General features: G+C 44.9%; 1 protein-coding gene across 9 annotated transcripts in view; it reads left to right on the plus strand.

The window, feature by feature from the left end:
* The window catches only part of CYLD (CYLD lysine 63 deubiquitinase), a 1,796,774-nt gene that overhangs the window by 225,002 nt on the left and 1,554,438 nt on the right, over positions 1-17,334 (plus strand). For 4 of the 9 annotated variants that reach the window (XM_069639469.1, XM_069639490.1, XM_069639472.1 and 1 more), the window contains exon 2: positions 3,523-3,696. The exons of the other annotated variants lie outside the window; for them this stretch is intronic. The gene's annotated coding sequence lies outside the window, so the exon portion shown is untranslated. The remainder of the gene's footprint in view (positions 1-3,522; positions 3,697-17,334) is intronic. 9 annotated transcript variants of the gene reach the window in all.

Genomic DNA, 17,334 nt, shown 5'->3' on the forward strand with positions numbered 1-17,334 from the left:
GGTGGTCAGGATGACATCTGTCTTTCATACCCTAAATAAAATAAATGATGCAATACATGTAAGAGGATAATCCTTATCCCAAGTGTTAGAGAATATCTCAATTCCATCTGTTAAAAATATAAAAACCAAATAGTCTAGTGCCTTGTGGCTTTCCTTCTGGGTGCATGTCAATCCGTGCACCCCTATAGTGGACTTTTTGAAACTTGACCTCAAGGGCGCTCTAGGTGGTCAGTTAGATTGAGATAAATGATAAATAGAACCTATGTGGAAAACAAAATGTATATGGCAACTGAGATCCTTATTCTACTATGTCCTGGTCTTTAATGATTGTCTATTTGAGAACACAGGATTGCCAATGCATACCGTCTATTCATAAGATGCTTTGCTTGTTGTTTCTTGCATTTTCATTCTTGCGTGTTATTCTAAAATGGCTACTATTTGTAGAACGTCACCACGATGTGGTCGCGTGATGACGTCCTATGTAAATATAGGATACACCGCGCTTAAGCTTGTGCTAGCGCTCCGTATTTTGCAAAACCAACCATCTGAGTTATATCCAAACTTGGATATTGTTGTTAATAGCGTTCTGTTCTGTCACAACTAATATAAATTGGAGTGTAATACCATCCTACTGACATATGATTCTTAATATTAATGTTATCGTTCATCTTCACCTATTCCCCCATACGTTGATATACCATGGGCAAACCCCAGGATTGCCTGTGTGGTCCAAAGAAAAGCTATCCAATTTTTCAATCCATTAGAGTTCAGTCTGGTTCTGTTTTTTCACTAGCCCCCTGCCCCCTCTATTGGGTTTGTGTACCACCTGCATTACCATGAATCTCAGTTGGGTACAGTGTGCCTTTTGTTCAGAAAAGTTTCTAGCAACAGGGGAACGTGTGTTCTTTGTGCGTATGTTGCTTTTGTGCTCATTACACCTCTCTTTCACCTTCCTTATGGTTTGGCCCACATAGAAGATCCCACGTGGGCAACTGAGGCCATATATAACTGAGCTTGAGTCGCAAGCACGCAAATGTGTCATTCTTCTTCTTGTTCAGTGTAGTTTGTGAACTGGCCTTAACTAGTTGGTCCCTAACAGTCTACCACTCTTATCTGCAATAAGGGGTGGTCTAGGGAAAGGATTGTGTAGCTCTGTATCAAGCTGTATAAGTTTCCAGTTTTTTTTTAATGGGTCTAGGCACATGGTGACTTGAACTAGAATATTTCAAAGTGTAGAGAAAGGGTATTTCCTGTGTCTTGGGGTTTACCATCAAAAGGTCTTCCTGTTTCATTTGACTCGCTTTGGTTTGTGCTGTTGCAATTATGGTGTTAGGATACACTCTTTGCATTCACCTGGCAGTCATTTTTATCATTTTCCACTTTCAATGTATTATCATCATCTGAAAAGATGTGTTTCAAATTCAAGAATTAGCTAAGGTGTCTGGGATGCTGACTAAGATAATGTTTGGAGTGTTCTTTACATCAGTTGGTTTGTGAAAAATGTTTTTTTTACCACGGTGCCATTCTTTAGTTCCAATTTGACATCCAAGTAATGTCATTTAGCTTTGTGCTAACCATACGTCAATTGTGTTGAGACAAAAGTAAATGACAATGTCTTGTACACTGTTAGTATTTGTATTGAAATAACTCAAACTGCAGTCTTGCAGTTGACATTTTTACCCAAATGATAATTTTTTTTCATAAACCAAATTGTTTACCATCTGCTAACAGCACCTTGCTTGTTAGTGTCAACTCTCAAGATTCTGCTGTTACAGTATCAACAACCATTTGTATTCACTTGTAATCATAAAAAGAAATAGGAATTCCCTGTATATTCAACAGCCTGACATCCTACTTTAACAATATATCAATACTCATAAATGTCATCTTTTGTAAAAACAACCAGCAGCCAACAAGTGTTTCGACCTGTGGTCTTTCTCAAGGCTAACGCTTCAGCTGTTGTTATAATGTAATAAGTATCCAATATTTCTGTACTTGTTGGTCAAACAATGAATCAATGAAGATTCAGAACAATATATAAAAATACAAAGGGCAGAACAAATGGCAGAAGAAACAGGACAAGAACAAACATGAAGGAAAAGAAATACGAAAAAATACAAAGCATAATTATGAACCATTCTACTACAAACAATAAGTACATGTCAATTAGCTGTGTTAGCACCATCATATCACCTCAATTTGTGGCTTACGGTGAAGCAACCAAAATGTATAACTCACAGGTCCACTCTGTCCACTTGCCCCACTGTATTGGAGAATCTTCCATTCCAAAATCACGCATGCACTGTATCGATGTTGTGTTCCATTCAAATAGTATTAGTGATCATTCAGTGTGCAATATCTTCCCTAAATTTAGCCAGTTAGCATACAGTTATCATCATGCCAGTAAGTGGTCCTGATAACCCAATATCCCAATTCTGTCTATTCACTCTTGTGATCATCCTTGTGTAATGCATCAGTGGAGTTTGACAATTGTATCCTCTTAGCACACTGATCCTGTGGATATGTTCCAGTCATCACATGTTAAATTTAGCATGTAGCGTGAAATCTCATCTGAAAATGTAATATTAATGCCTTGGACGTTAGAAGCTCATTGACCCTGTATGCCATGCAGTACAATAATGGGTTATTAACTTACGCTATATCTTGAAAATATCTTCCAAATCGTCAGAGTAAACTGTGTTCTAGTTTCCTTATATTCTATTTCGATCTAATATCCCCACACCTTATATCATGTTTTATAAAAATAATAGCGAAATTGAGAAAGTATGTTTACTACTACTACTGTGGCCATAAACAGTATTTTGGTAACACCACAAACAAAACTAAGGCCTAACCACTCCAACTAAACTCTCACCAAATCTGATTGGTTCCAAATAATGTTGTAAACTGCATGCCATGAGTATTGGTCAGCAGCATAACAGGTACATTCTGATTTTATGCTGGCGTGCAGTTATTAATTTCCCCTCAAATACCTGGTGCAAAAGTGTAAAAGGATTCCTAACATAGCCACTCATCCTACGTGTTGACATTATCAATAATGAAAAACCCACACTCAGTAGTGTATGGTGAACTTCTGCATGCTACTACCATTTTTTTTTTATCTCAATGCCTTTTGTGAGGTCAGTATGGCCTACGTTGACCCTTTACATGGCCGGTCCACTGCTACATGTGTATCTTTATCTACTAATGTACAATGTATATTACAGTGGCACGGAGCACTTTAGCATAACACGGACAATATGATTGAGTTTGTAGACCAGTCAATAAAGTGTTAAAGGATCTGGCACTTTCAAAGGCAAAATATCCATATGTTTATTTTTTTTTATTTTTTATGTGTATGTTAACTGATGGAGTGCTCATTTTCATCAAGACCCAGAAACTTTAGGATCATAATGTGGAATGTAAACTAATACAAGAATGTAATGTTAATATAGTCAGATTCCATTCTAGTTGCACTTTATAACTTTTAAACAATTTTTTAACTATTTTTTTTGTGTACAGTTTTTTACTAATACAGCGGACGTCACACTAGGGATAGCATTACTGGCACGCCCTGGCGACGTCCCTTTTCGAGTTTCGAAAACAACAACTGTAATACTCTGCAGCTTCCATTAGATGTCGGCCCATGCACAGCATGTGCATCTAAGCAGATACAAGCATCAGAAATACAATTCGGTGAGTAATGTATACCATATTTGTTTCTAACACTACAGCACCGTAATCTTTTTCCATGAGCATGTATAGTACTGCACTTCTTTATTAGTAGATAAAGATACACATGTAGCAGTTGACTGGCCACGTAAAGTATCAACATAGGTCATACTGACCTCACAAAAAAAATTGTAATAGCATGAAGAAGTTCACCATACACTACTGAGTGTGGGTTTCTCATTCAATATCCCTGCCAGGGATAATAATAATATGTAAGCTTAAAGGAACACGTTCATCTCATGTCCGAATTCAAACCCTTGGTTGTGAATCTTAGTCTCAGATGCATTTGGCTTCCATTTGTCTGAGTTTCAGATCCCCTCCCCGTTTGCCACATCTTGCTTTCTGCAGGCCATTTCTATAGTCCTCCATTTGTTGATTATGTTGCCAAATATTGGCTAAAGGTAACTTTAGATCCCGCTTATTGAGACTCCAAAGGTGTTCCCTGATCCTAATTTTTTTTTTTACGAATTTTTTATTTTGAAAAATAAACAATACAAACCAAACTTGCAGCATTATTTACAATAAACTTGTGAATATCAATTAACGCTCATTACTGCTCCCCAAATCCCCCCCCCCCTCAAGAGCTTATTTGCATTTCTAGTTCTGTATCCGCTGCGTGTGGCTGGGTATCGCTTCCTTCCGAAGCTGCAGGATCCACTACTGTGCCAAACAGTCCTGTTGTTAACATTCTCCAAGCCATCAGGTTACCTACATCTTCCTCCCCGCAATTGCTACATGCCTCCTGCCACACCACCGTTTCAGCCTCTGCCCATTTTTGCAAGTCCCGCCACCATACCTCTACCCGTGGCTTGTGGCATTGCTTCCAGCCCAGGGCTATCGTTCTTTTAGAAAGCACATATGCCAGGTCCCTCAGTTTCCCAAGGTGTTTAGTGTTGCGTGGTCTGGGAAACCCTCCCAACAGGCAGGCCCAGGCCGTATCTATGTTGAGCAGGACCCCTTTATCCGCTAGTTTCCGTGCCACTTCCCCCCCAAAAAGCTTCAATCACTGGGCAAGACCAGAACATGTGTGCCATATCAGCGTCTTCCTCATCGCATTTTGGGCATGCTTGTCTTCCTGCGTTTGCAAACTTAGATATTCTCTTCGGGGTCATATAGGCTCTATGCGTTATGTATAACTGTATCTGCTGCAATCTAGCATTTCTGGACACTTTCTTGTGGTATCCTATGGCACGTTCCCACATTTCATCGGTCATCTGTGCCCCCACCTCCGCTTCCCAGTCCAGTCTCGGATCAGTCAAATCCTTCCCCACCCGGGTCATCACCATCTCATATAGTCTAGAGATCTCATGCCCTCCCTCCGATATGTCATATATTGTTCCCATTAGAACGTCTGGCTCTTCCGCCAGTACAGTCTCTGGCCAGGTTTTGCGAATAGTCTGCACTAGCCTAAGATATGTGACATATTGGCCTCCATGCAAGCCTGTCTCTTCTCCCAGGTCTTCGAAATCTTTAATAGCCCCTTCTTGCCATATGTCTCCCAATGTGGCCAGCCCAACCGATTCCCAATAGGTCCTGATTATCATCCTGAGCTGGTTGTCTCCCCTAGCCAAGGCAACCAGTGGCACCTGTGGGGAACACGGGCACGGGTTCTCCATCAGTTGGCATACTCTGTGCCACATCTTCCACCCAAGCAACAGCATGCCCGGGCGTTCTTTCATTTCAAGTCTAGGAACCCAGATAATCTCTTTTAGGTAAAACGGGGTGCAGCCCTTCCCAAACAGCATAGATTCAGGAGTTTCTTCATCAGAGAGCCATTTGGTTACATATTGCAACTGACTGGCTACATAATAGGCCTCAAAGTTCGGCAGCTTAATGCCCCCTCTATCATGGAAGTTCTGTAGCTTCCATAGCGCCACTCTATTGCGAGTGCCGTGCCACAGGAAGTCCCTACACATGCTGTTCAGTTTAACAAAAAACTTTTTGGGTATCCGGTATGGTATATTACTGAAGAAATGTAACAGCCTAGGCAGGACCACCATTTTGAGCATCGCCCGCCGTCCGATCATCGCCAGCGGCAGCTTCTCCCAAAACTTCAAATTTGTGCGGATTTTTTTCACAGCCACCTCGGTGTTATGCAAGTGTTCCCCCTCCACAGTATGATACACATCTATTCCGAGGTAGCGGAAGGAATCAGCCGCCCAAGGTACGGACAACACTGGCAGCCGTTCCAGAGGGACTCCTATGTAGCTCCCCAATGGGAACATGCTCGATTTTTGGGGGTTCACCGCTAGGGGTGTCACGGTATTCGTTTTATGACGGTACGATAACCTTCTTGCCAAATGACGGTATATCATGGTTATCGCGGTATAGCAGGTGGAGTTAACTAATCTTAACAAATATTTTCTAAAAGGTCATAAATTGACAGATGTATCATCACAAACAAAACCAGCCACCCAGGGCCAGAATTGGGCTTTTCAACATACTTTCCACTGAAATGCCTTGCTTCCACCAAACACAAACACACGTGTGGAGAGGAGTGGGTGGGGTGGAGGCCTGCTGCAACTGGCAAACCAAACTGAATAGCTTTTCTTAAGTGGTCATTTAGGCTTTTTGCTCCCCCACTGGCTACTGGTGAAGATGAACATGTTGCCATCTTGATAACCTGCATGCCACAGATCAATGGAGGGTGATGGTAGTATACGCTTGTTCTCTCTCTCTCTCTCTCCCTCTCTCTTTCTCTCTTTCTCTCTTTCTCTCTTTCTTTCTTTCTTTCTTTCTTTCTTTCTTTCTTTCTTTCTTTCTTTCTTTCTTTCTTTCTTTCTTTCTTTCTTTCTTTCTTTCACTTGCAGGCCAAAAGGTGTTTTCAGTAATCACTGACATGTTACCCTTTGGTATGGCAGCAGGGAATACCCACAGAGATGAGTGAATTTCGCAGTGTGACTTATTATATGTAAATTCAATGATAGAACCAGCGAAATCCCCCATTGCCATATGTTTAGAGAACATTATCCATTATAAATATATAAACCCCAAAGTAAACCCTTTTCCTTCTTGGCACTGTATCTATTCTTCCTATTGCTAACATATTGATTTTGTGTAAGGCATGTGTGGTTTATGGAATGGCATTAAAAACTGCTCCAACTGAAACTACTTGGCAGACGGCACATCCAACAGTGCAAAACCAAGACTGCGCAGCAATTGCTTACTGCAGCCTTTCCAAATCAGGTTGAAAAGCACACTTAACGGTATAAACAATGTGACGGTTATTATTGTTCAAATAAGTGGTTCACGGTATCTTTAACGTTATACCGTTACATCCCTATTCACCGCTATGCCGGACAGTTCTGCATACTTTTCCATGACCTCTAGAATATACTGAAGATTTTCTTCCGGATATTTCAAATACAGTAGCAAATCGTCAGCGTATAAGGATATTAGGTGTTTCTCTCCCCCTGCTTCAATACCGACCATGTCATATTGTTGTCTGAGGTACACTGCCAGGGGCTCTAGGGCCAGAATGTATAACATCGGGGACCAGGGGCACCCTTGTCTGGTGCCTCTACTGAGTTGCCACCTCTCAGATATCACCGATCCTGTGCGTACTCTGGCCAGTGGTTCACTGTACAACAATTTCGCCCACCTAACATAACACGGCCCCATCCCGTATTCTTCCAGGGCCGCCAGCAACCATAGCCACCTCACTGAATCAAAAGCCTTGACTGCATCTAGGGACACCACTGCCATTTCCCCATCGCTTCTGTTTCCCTCTTCAATCACCCGGTGGAGTCGCCTGTGGTTGTGGGTTATATTTCTGTTGGGGACATAACCTGTCTGATCCGGGTGTATCAGTTTACTGATGACCCTTCGTAGCCTATTAGCCAGGACCGCCGTCAAGATCTTGCTGTCCTGGTTCAACATTGACAACGGCCTATAGGAGCCGCAGCAATGCCCTGGCTTGTTGGGCTTGGGGAGCGGCACGATTAGTGCTTCTCTGAGCATGTCCGGTAGCCGACCCTTCTCAAAGACTCATTGAGCATCTCTAGCATAGGGGGGGAGTACTTCTGCTTTATATATTTTGTAAAACTCGCCCGGGAATCCGTCCGTACCAGGGGTCTTGCAGGTGGGCAGCTGTTTTACCACCTCCTCTAATTCCTCCAGGGTAATCGGTGCGTCTAGTTCCTCCCTTTCTTCATCACTAATCTTAGGTAATTCCATGTCTTTTAGTGTTTCTCTAATCTCCTCCTGATTGTCCCCTCCCCTGTCCTCATATAATGTTCTATAATAGTCCAAGAATGCCTCGTTGACTCCTTCCCGGGTGTCAACCACCTCCCCGTCCTCTCTGGTTATTATCCTAATCAGGGGCCTGGGGGTTTCGCTCTTATATAACCACGCCAACAAGCGGCCAGTTTTATCCCCACCTGCATGTTGCCTCTCGACATACTTTTTGTAGTTAAGGTTGCAGAGCCTTTCCCAAAGCTCCGCACACCTCTGCTGCAACTAGAGTACAAGTTCCGCGTCCCCTCCTGCCCTGTCGCTTTCGCGCTCCAGTTTCTCTTCCGCTTCCTCTAGTTCTGTTAGGACCCCACTCTGTAGGCCTTTTGACTTAGCAATAGCAGCACCCCGCAACCCCACCTTAAAGGCCTCCCAGAGTGTGCACGTTGAATCTACGCTGCCTGTGTTCCCCTCAAAGTACTGTGAGATCGCATCCCTGATGTCTTCCCTGAAGACTGGGTCTCTGAGCGCCTCCGCCCGGAGGCGCCACGTCGGTATCCGCGCCCTGGGGCGGCATTGCTGCCAGGTCAGCACCAGAGGCGAGTGGTCCGACAGGACCCTCGCTCTATATTCTATTTGGGGGGTCTCTATCATCACATCTGGCGTGGCAAAAAAATAATCCAGCCTCGTGTGCAGGTGCTGCGGAGCTGAGTAGTGCGAGTACTGTGTTTCATTAGGGTGTTTCAGTCTCCAAGCATCCGCCAGCCCAAAGTCATCTAGTAATGTCTGTAATACCCTGGCCGCCGGGGTGGGCCGATCAATCTTCCCATCAGATCTGTCTGCCTTTGGGTCGAGCACACAGTTAAAGTCCCCTCCCCAGATAACCGCTCCCCCCACACACGCGCCCAGATGAGTTCATAGGGTTCTAAAATACGTAGCAGTGTTTTGGTTGGGGGCATATGTATTTATAATGCACACCTCTTTATTCTCTACCAAGGCCTTCAATATGACCAACCTACCCTCCGTGTCCACCACCTTTTGTGTGAGTTGGAGCGGAACGTGCGGTGCCACCCAGACCAGCACTCCCCTAGCGTAGGCAGAGTACGGAGAGCCCACTACAGTGCCTCTCCACTTCTTCCACAACAGTTCCAATTTTTGCTGCGTCAGATGTGTTTCCTGCAACAGTGCAATATCAATCCTCTCTCTTTTTAGGTACATCATGACTTTGTTCCTTTTTAAGTAGCTGTTAATGTCCCCTGACATTCCATGTTACGATCTTAAGGTCTCCCATGGCTCATGAGTGTCTTCCTGCCTCCCATGTAGCGACTCCCCTTTGCCCACGTGATACAGATACAGCCCTCCATTTTTGCTTGTAGCTTCTCGTACCAGCTCAAACTCCCCATAACTATGTACACAATAAATCCCCAACTTCCCTCCCCTCCCCCAACATCACACACCCCAACTGCTGCCCAGCTCCCTCCTCGGAGCTCAGGTACCCCCACATCTAGCCCTGCAAGCACCGAACGATGCACAGAGCTCAGTAGGGTGAAGTCGCCCTAATGGCTTAACTAAAACTGTTGTGGGGTAGAGAGAATCGCTCCGTAAGGCTCCCGTTAAGTCAACATTAACCACAGTGCTTATGACAAATAGTGCAATAGTCTGACCTTCTCTACTGAAGGCTGCGCAAGCAACTATATTCAAGTCCCACGTGCCGCGCCATCTTGCGGCACCTTCTTCATGCATCACTTATCTCTTCCGAGCTCTTTCTCCGTACGAACTTCTGACTCCTGTGGACATCCTTGCGCATCGAGCCATCCCATGGCATCCTCCGGGGTCTCAAAAAACAAAGTTTTATGTTTATGAATGACTTTCAATTTTGCCGGATACAGTAACATATATTTGTGGCCCGCCTCTCTCAATCTCTGCTTTACCGTCCCAAAGTTCATGCGGCTACGCTGCACAGACAGGGTGTAGTCCGGGTAAGCCGTGATGTTTGCCGCTCCTCGTGTGATCGTTCCTCCCTTACCAAAGTGTTCCAATATCCTCTCCCGGGCACGGTAATTAAGAATTTTGGCTATCACAGGCCTAGGCGGGTTCCCCGGTGGCGGCCTCCTTGTTAGGGCTCTGTGTGCCCTTTCCACTGCAAATCCTTGGGATAGGGCTCCTCCGGGTAACTCTTGCAGTAGCATGGATTCAATGAATTCCGTGGGATCGTGGCCCTCCAATCCCTCCGGCAGGCCCACGATGCGGATGTTGTTTCGTCGGGCTCGTCCTTCCGCCTCCTCCGCTCTGCTCTCCAAGTTGCCCACTCTTTGTATCAGGGCGTGCAGTTCGGCTCTATGGGAGGCGCAATCCGCAGTGTTCGGGCTGACTTCCTTCTCAAGGGACTCCGTGCGCTCCGCCAAGGCCCTGACATCCTGTCGGAGTAGGTTAACGTCCTCCTGCACCTCTCCGACCTTGAGGTCCAGTGCCGTTTTTAGTTCAGTGACGGCTAGTTCGAGCTTAGATTCCCAGGCCGCCCTTAGGTCCGCAATCGCAGCCAGGATTTCTTGGTTGGCACCCGAAGTCGTCATGCCGCTTGCAGGCAGCTTGTCCCTGCTCTTGGTAATGTCTTGACCCGGGGACGTCTTAGCGAAGTCGTCTAAGGTGGGCTGTTTCGCCTTCGGCCTCACCGTTCTATTCGACATGACCCAGGGGACCTGTAGTTTGCACAAGTGACAAATATGCACTCAGTGCGCCCCTTTCGCTGGGTCACCGTGCGGCCTGCTTCTTCCTTTGTTCCGGACCTTGGTCGGCCATTTTGTGTCGTCTTTCGTCTCCGGTGCTCCTTCTCTTCCGCACCGATCTCTGCCGACGTCCCTCCTGCACCATCCAGAAGTTCACCACGCATAGCCCAATCATTCACACACCGGCATGTGTATTTTCAGCGGTCGACGGCCAGTCTTCACGCACTTTTTTGCCCGGATCATTGCAGGATCTCGGGAGCTCCTCCAGAACGCGTACTCCTACATGGCCCTCGTAACCACGCCCTCTTCCCTGATCCTAATTGTACTACCTATGCAAAACATATTACATGCACACATTATCACGTACACTACATGTGTTGTTCTGCAGTTAATAAAATCCTGAATAGCTATTACAGTACCTTCCTGCATGTGCCACATTTATGGAAACCTTATCTAATCACTCCAACCAGTTTATGGCCCTGAAATGGAATTTAACAGTGATGGGCACAATTTATTCCTAATTGTAGGGGCTTGTGTATAAACAAACTTTGGTTTAATAGCAATGAACTGTTTCAGCTTGTTGTCCATCTATAAAAAGATGCCAGTGCCTTTGCACAATCTGTTATAGTTTTTGGCCATCGTTCTTATATTGAGTGATGTCAATATTAGTTCTCCTTGCTGCTCTCTTTAACTATTTGGTTGTACCATTGTAGCTCTATCCATACTTTTTATCTTATGTGCATGTCTGATACTTTTAGGCCTGTACCCTCGGGTCTGAAACCTCTCTGTTAACAGCTTGCATTCTTTCTAAAATAAAATATGTCCTCACTGCAGTTCCTGCAAGCTCTATAAAATTCCCCTGTTGGTATGTTTACGGTTGAGCGTCTATGGCAACTGCTTGCATAGAGTGTAGAATTGACCTCAGTAGCTTTCCGAAATGTTCTCGTTTCAAATTTCTTGTTAGAAATGTCAATGTGCAAGTCAAGAAAGTCAATAGCTTTATCATCACAATGCCCTGAAATTGTAGTCCAGAATTGTTGGTGTTGAGGTATCCCATGTAGTCCTCAAATAATTGCTTGGACACATTCCATACAATTTATAATATCGTCCATTTATAATATCGTCCATTTATAATATCGTCAGTGTACCTCCTCCATATAATGATGTTGCAGTCAAATATGCTACAATGTTAATGTTAAAGCTATTTGTACCATGCAACGTCATCACTGGAAGTGGCCCCCAGGCGCTCTGGTGGATCTGAAAGCGGGGGGGGGGGGGGGGGTTAGTAGGGCGTCGTGGGAGTAGTAGAGTGAGAGCTGCGAAGTCCTGTTGGCAGCTTCAATTCGGTTTTCACTGTGCGCTGAGCTTCAGTACGGTTATCAGATTGCATGTGTTGTCTCGAAATAACCCATGAAAAGATTAGCCATGGATGGGGCATATTTAGCCCCCATAGCAACCCCTTTGTAGATAAAATGTATTTATTTATTAACATTTGTATAGCGCACAGCAGCCCTGAGGCATCGTGGCGCTGTTGCATATGATCATAACTGGTTGTAGGATAAAGCATACTTAGTTACATGACAGAGTGTTAGGAGCTACGTACTTCATTACAGGCAAAACATAGGCATTCCATGAAAGTGTGATTGGATATGCATGCATCATTGCAGGCGTAACATAAGACAAGCGGGGTCCAGGCAGGCGTGAGGTGTAGAGTTTAGTTGAATAGAGTAGTTTTGAGGCCTTTGCGGAAAGCTGCGAGGTAGGTCTCGGCTCGGAGAGCATCAGGCGACGCGTTCCAGAGTTTGGGTGCTAGGTGAGGGAAGCCAATCCCCCCCCCCCCGCTTTGGCCCTAAACGTAACATCAAACAGAAATATGCTGTTGTTGAGGGTACATCTCAAGAAATCCTTAAGCATTTGAAATGTGTGAAATATTTGATGAAGAGAACTACCTATATGTGTAGTCTAATGCCCTGATTGCTTGCTCATGGTAAATCGAGGTTATATAATGCTTTTGCATCTAGTGTGGCCAATAAATAGCCTTCTTTCCAATCTATATCTTTCAAGAACTGCAGTACTCGTGTGCTGTCCCTAAGATAGGATAGCAGTTTCAGAACTTGATCCTTTGTAGTGTTGTCTATATATTTGGATAGGCCTCCCATGGCCCATCCAATCCTGCTCATTATTGAGCAAATTTCCGGTAATATGTCAAATCCTTTGTGTTTGCTTGATCTGAGTGCTGTTGTCAGTAGGTAAATGGTTATTTTCTTTTGCAGGAATTCTGCTCTTTGGCCATGGATTGCCCTGTGCGTTATGCACATCGTTTTGAACGTGATTCGTTATTTGATTGGCAGCCTGTACAGCATTTTTAGTGCTTTGGTGATGTGGTCCCTTCGTGATAGTTTGAGGAGAAGTCTGGCCGCTGCATTCTGGATACATTGCAATAATTTCAGCAGGTATTCTGGCTTTCCAAGATATAGGCTGTTGGTGTAGTCTATTCTGTACATGAAGAGGGCGATGATAGTCTGTGTTTTATGATTGAAGCACAGGAAGGGTATGATCCTTTTTATAGTGCGTAGGAGGAAGAAGCATTTCTTGATTATTGCGTTTGCTTGCGGTTCTAGTGTTAGTGCGTTGTCCATAAGGACTCCAAGGTTTTTGACTGTGTACAATGGTGTGGGCGCCGTGCCAGGTTCTGTGGGCCATGGGATATAATGGTTATTTTCCCAGTTTTTGGATATAACCATGATCTCTCTTGCTTGGGTTGAGTTTGAGGTTGTTTGTGTTCATACATTCATAGAGTTCTTTTAGAAAGTCTTCCAGCGTTTTACTCTTCCTATGCATCTTCGATTTTATAGATGATTTGTGTGTCGTCTGTGTAGTTGTAGCACGTAAGGCTGTGTCTTTTGAGGAGCTTGATTTAATGAAGTTAGGTAGATATTGAAGAGCAGTAGGGATAGGAACGATCCTTGGGGTACTCCACAGTTGATGTCCCGTGGAGTGGTTTTGAAGTGTTTTATCCAGACAGTTTACGTTCTATCAGTTAAGAATGATTTAATCCAGAGTAGGGCTGTATTGGTTATTCCTATTTTATTCTAGTGTCTTGATGAGGATGTCATGGCTGACTGTGTTGAACGCTGCAGATAGGTCGAGTAGTATCAGGGCTGAGTTGTATCAGAGTCTGCGTTTGTCTTTAGGTCATCCCAGATAGAAAGGAGTGCTGTCTCTGTCCCTCTTGTGGGTCTGAAGCCGTTTTGTACATGGTGCAGGAGCTGATATTTTTCTGTTTGCTCCTGTGTTCATTTGTAGACATAGGTTTCTTTTTTTAACTTTATTTTAGTGCAGTGCATGACATACATCCTCAAGTACAGTCTTCAGCAACATGACAGCATTTACTTAATTTAGGGTTTTCAGTACCCGTTCACGTAGGTATTGTTTGAGCAGAATATCTTAATAAATACATTTTTGCGTGGTCTTTACTAAGCAGTTCTTTGTTTCCCTAGCTATGCCCGAAAAGGCTCTCAAATGTCTTTAGGCCTGCAGATCAGTGTTACGAGTCAAAAATGGGCCTCCTTGCACTCATTAGCATATGTGATTTCTTTAATCCACATTTTAATATTCAGAGCAGCCTTTGATTTCCATAGAAGTAATCTACATTTTTTTGCCTTCAAACACCCAAGGTTAAAAAGTCGGCGCAACTTAACAGTGACCTTCCCTATATCTCTGAACAAGTATTTTGGGAGTGTCAGTAAAGGGGGGTATCTGTACATTCATGTGAACAGTTTGCGACCTCCTGCCAAATTTGGGCTACCTGCGGCAAATACAGTACATATGTTGTTAATCGGCCATGTCTGCGTTGCACTTGGTGCAGCCACCAAATGCTGTGGTGGCGAAGCTAGTAATTTTAGCGGTGGGGTAGTGCAGCCTATTAAGTATTTTGAATTACATGAGTTTGTGTCTGGCGTTGAGGGATCCCTCCTTGGTCAAGCAACACCACCGGAGCCACTGAGTATCGTCCAATGGCATGCCCATATCTGCCTCCTACCTCCCCCTAACACCCTGCGATCGATTCTGCGCTTCTTGGCATTTCTTATATAGTCTGGACACCAGCCCCCTGTGGTTCCCACTTGTGACCACCATGCCCAGCACTTCGCATTCCTCAGGTTCAATCGGGACGATGGCCAACGCCCTTTAACCGCTGCTCTTACTCTATAGTACTGTACTGATTTAATGGGATTACTACACAATTTTTCGGTGAAGTCTGTGCATGTAACGAAAGAGCCCTCCAGAAAGGAGTCATGTAGCGTTAGTCTGTCTTCGGGGTCCCGCCCCCTTTGAATAGCCTTAACATATGTTGGGGTGATTCCTGGGCCGCGCCAAAGCGGGATTGCCCCAACATAGGGCGCAGTGATGTTTATTGAATATTCTGGCCCAGGCGTTCACTGTCGTGCGGACCGGATCAAACGTGCAGGTGTCCGCATGTCGATTGGCCAGGACTATAGTGCTAAAGCTTGATGGGTATGCGCTATATTGCTCCAAGTTCGTATGTAGTGGCTGATCATGTGGGGCATACCAATGTCCGGAAAACTGTGCATGTGATACTTCATAGTAAAATTTGAAGTCTGGGGCTTGTAGCCCACCCTGTTCATATGGTCTGGTCAGGGCTTCCCATCTCATTCGTGGAGTTCCAGCGCCCCATGTAATTCCCACTGCCAGTGACCACAGCTTATCAAAGAATGCGCGTCCCGGCCAATCCGGAATATTAGTGAAGTAGTATAATAACTTGGGGACCACAATCATTTTTAGAAGGAACAGCCTTCCGTATAGTGAAATTGAAAGCCTAGCCCATAGGTTCAATTTATCTCCTAGTGTTTCTATATACTTTTCGTGGTTTTCAAGTAATAGTGAGTGGTGTTGGTGCGTAAACACTATGCCCAGGTACTTGAATTTATCCTGGACCCATCGCATTGCTGCTAGTTCAGGTGGGGCAGTGGTGGCTTCATTCAGTGGAAATGGCTCTGACTTGGCTTCATTGGTATCCCGAGTAGATTGCCAATTTGCGCACTTCGTCCAAAATTGAGGAGAGGTTCGTAGCTGGGTTTCTTTATATATAGTGGTGAATCATCGGCATAGAGCGATATCATTTGCGTTGGTCCTGCCATATGCAAACCTCGAAATATGTGTTTGAGGCACATAATACATGCTAGGGGCTCTATTGTGAGAGTAAACAGTGGGGATCGTGTGCAGCCCTGCCTTGTGCCACGGCCAAGCAGATACATAGGCGATAGTGTGGTCCCAGGGAGGCATATAACAGACGCACTGAATGAAGAATTCTCCCAGACCCATTCACCGTAGCAGGGAGAACAGGAACTGCCACGAGACCGAGTCAAAAGCTTTGTCAGCGTGTAGTGAGGCCGCCACCGCTTGTGCACTCGGGTTCAGTTGTGAGATGATCCCAAATAGCCTTTGTAAATTAAACGCCGTTGATCGCCCGGAATCAAACCCCGATTGATCCGGGTGCACTAATTTTGTCATGTGTGGGAGGAGTCGAGTAGCTAGCCATTTGGCTAAGACTTTTGTGTCTGTGTTGATCAGGGACAGTGGCCTATACAAACCCATGTCAGCAGCAGGTCTGTTAGGTTTCAGCAGTACTGTAATCACTGCTTCTGTGAGACAGGGGGGATTGGCCGGCTTGTAGCGACTCGTCCCATATTTGCAATAAATTGGGGGCAAGTGTGGAACTTAGCTCCTTATAAAATTCGGCACACAGTCCGTCAGGACCTGCTGCCATACCAGACGGAAGCGATTTAATGCCATCTGTTATTTCTTCGGTGGTGAATGGCTGATTAATGGCCTGTCAGGCCTCCACGTGGAGCACCGCTATCAGTATTTCGTCCAAGTAGGCCTCCAGCTCTGCAGCTGACCAGCCGTCTTATTTCTAATATAAGAATTCATAAAACTTCCTGGGTATTTAGGGTAGTTAGTCTATCCACCTCGCCGTATCTTCTCGCTCGTACAGGATAATATAGCATTTGGACCTCCCTGTCTGTAAGCTCCCTGAACTTCAAGAGATTCCCCTTAATGCCACCCAGTAGGGCCCGATCTTGCGTGTTGCCGTGTTTGACTTCTGGTTTTTTAAGGTCAGTTTCCACCCTTCCTAGTTCCCTTCTAGTCTCCTTTAGCGCTCCTGAAGCCATGGAAATGCCCCCCACACCCTGACCTAGACATTGAAGGCTTCCCAGACCATGCAATGGTGTTGCACAGCCCCGACATTTCTATGGAAAAATTCCACCACACCGCTGTGTAATGTGTCAAGGAAGATTGGGTCCGTTAGACATGTAGGGGGCATAAGCCAGTGGCCGTGGGGCAGTTTGGCTGCTCCACTTCAATGTCATAATGATGGGGGAATTATCTGAAATTGTACGGGGAATTATCCTACACTCTTCTACTTGTGTTATAAATGAAGCAGGAATCGGCCAGTAGTCTATTCTCGAGTGTGCGTCATGGACTGTTGAATAGTATGTGTATTCTTGCGTTATTTGGCTTTCGCCCTCGCCATGATCCTCTAAGTCAAGGTGTTTCATCATGTTTAAGTGCATGGAAGGGGGGAGAGGTGGAAAGTGCGAAGCAGAGGAGAAACGGATAAATAATAATAAATAAATAATAAAGGCAACAAACAGTAGTAATGCAGCCAGCAATTTGCAAG

Source organism: Ambystoma mexicanum, chromosome 1q, assembly GCF_040938575.1.
Source record: "Ambystoma mexicanum isolate Mex_15411 chromosome 1q, UKY_AmexF1_1, whole genome shotgun sequence".
NCBI classification, from domain to species: domain Eukaryota; kingdom Metazoa; phylum Chordata; class Amphibia; order Caudata; family Ambystomatidae; genus Ambystoma; species Ambystoma mexicanum.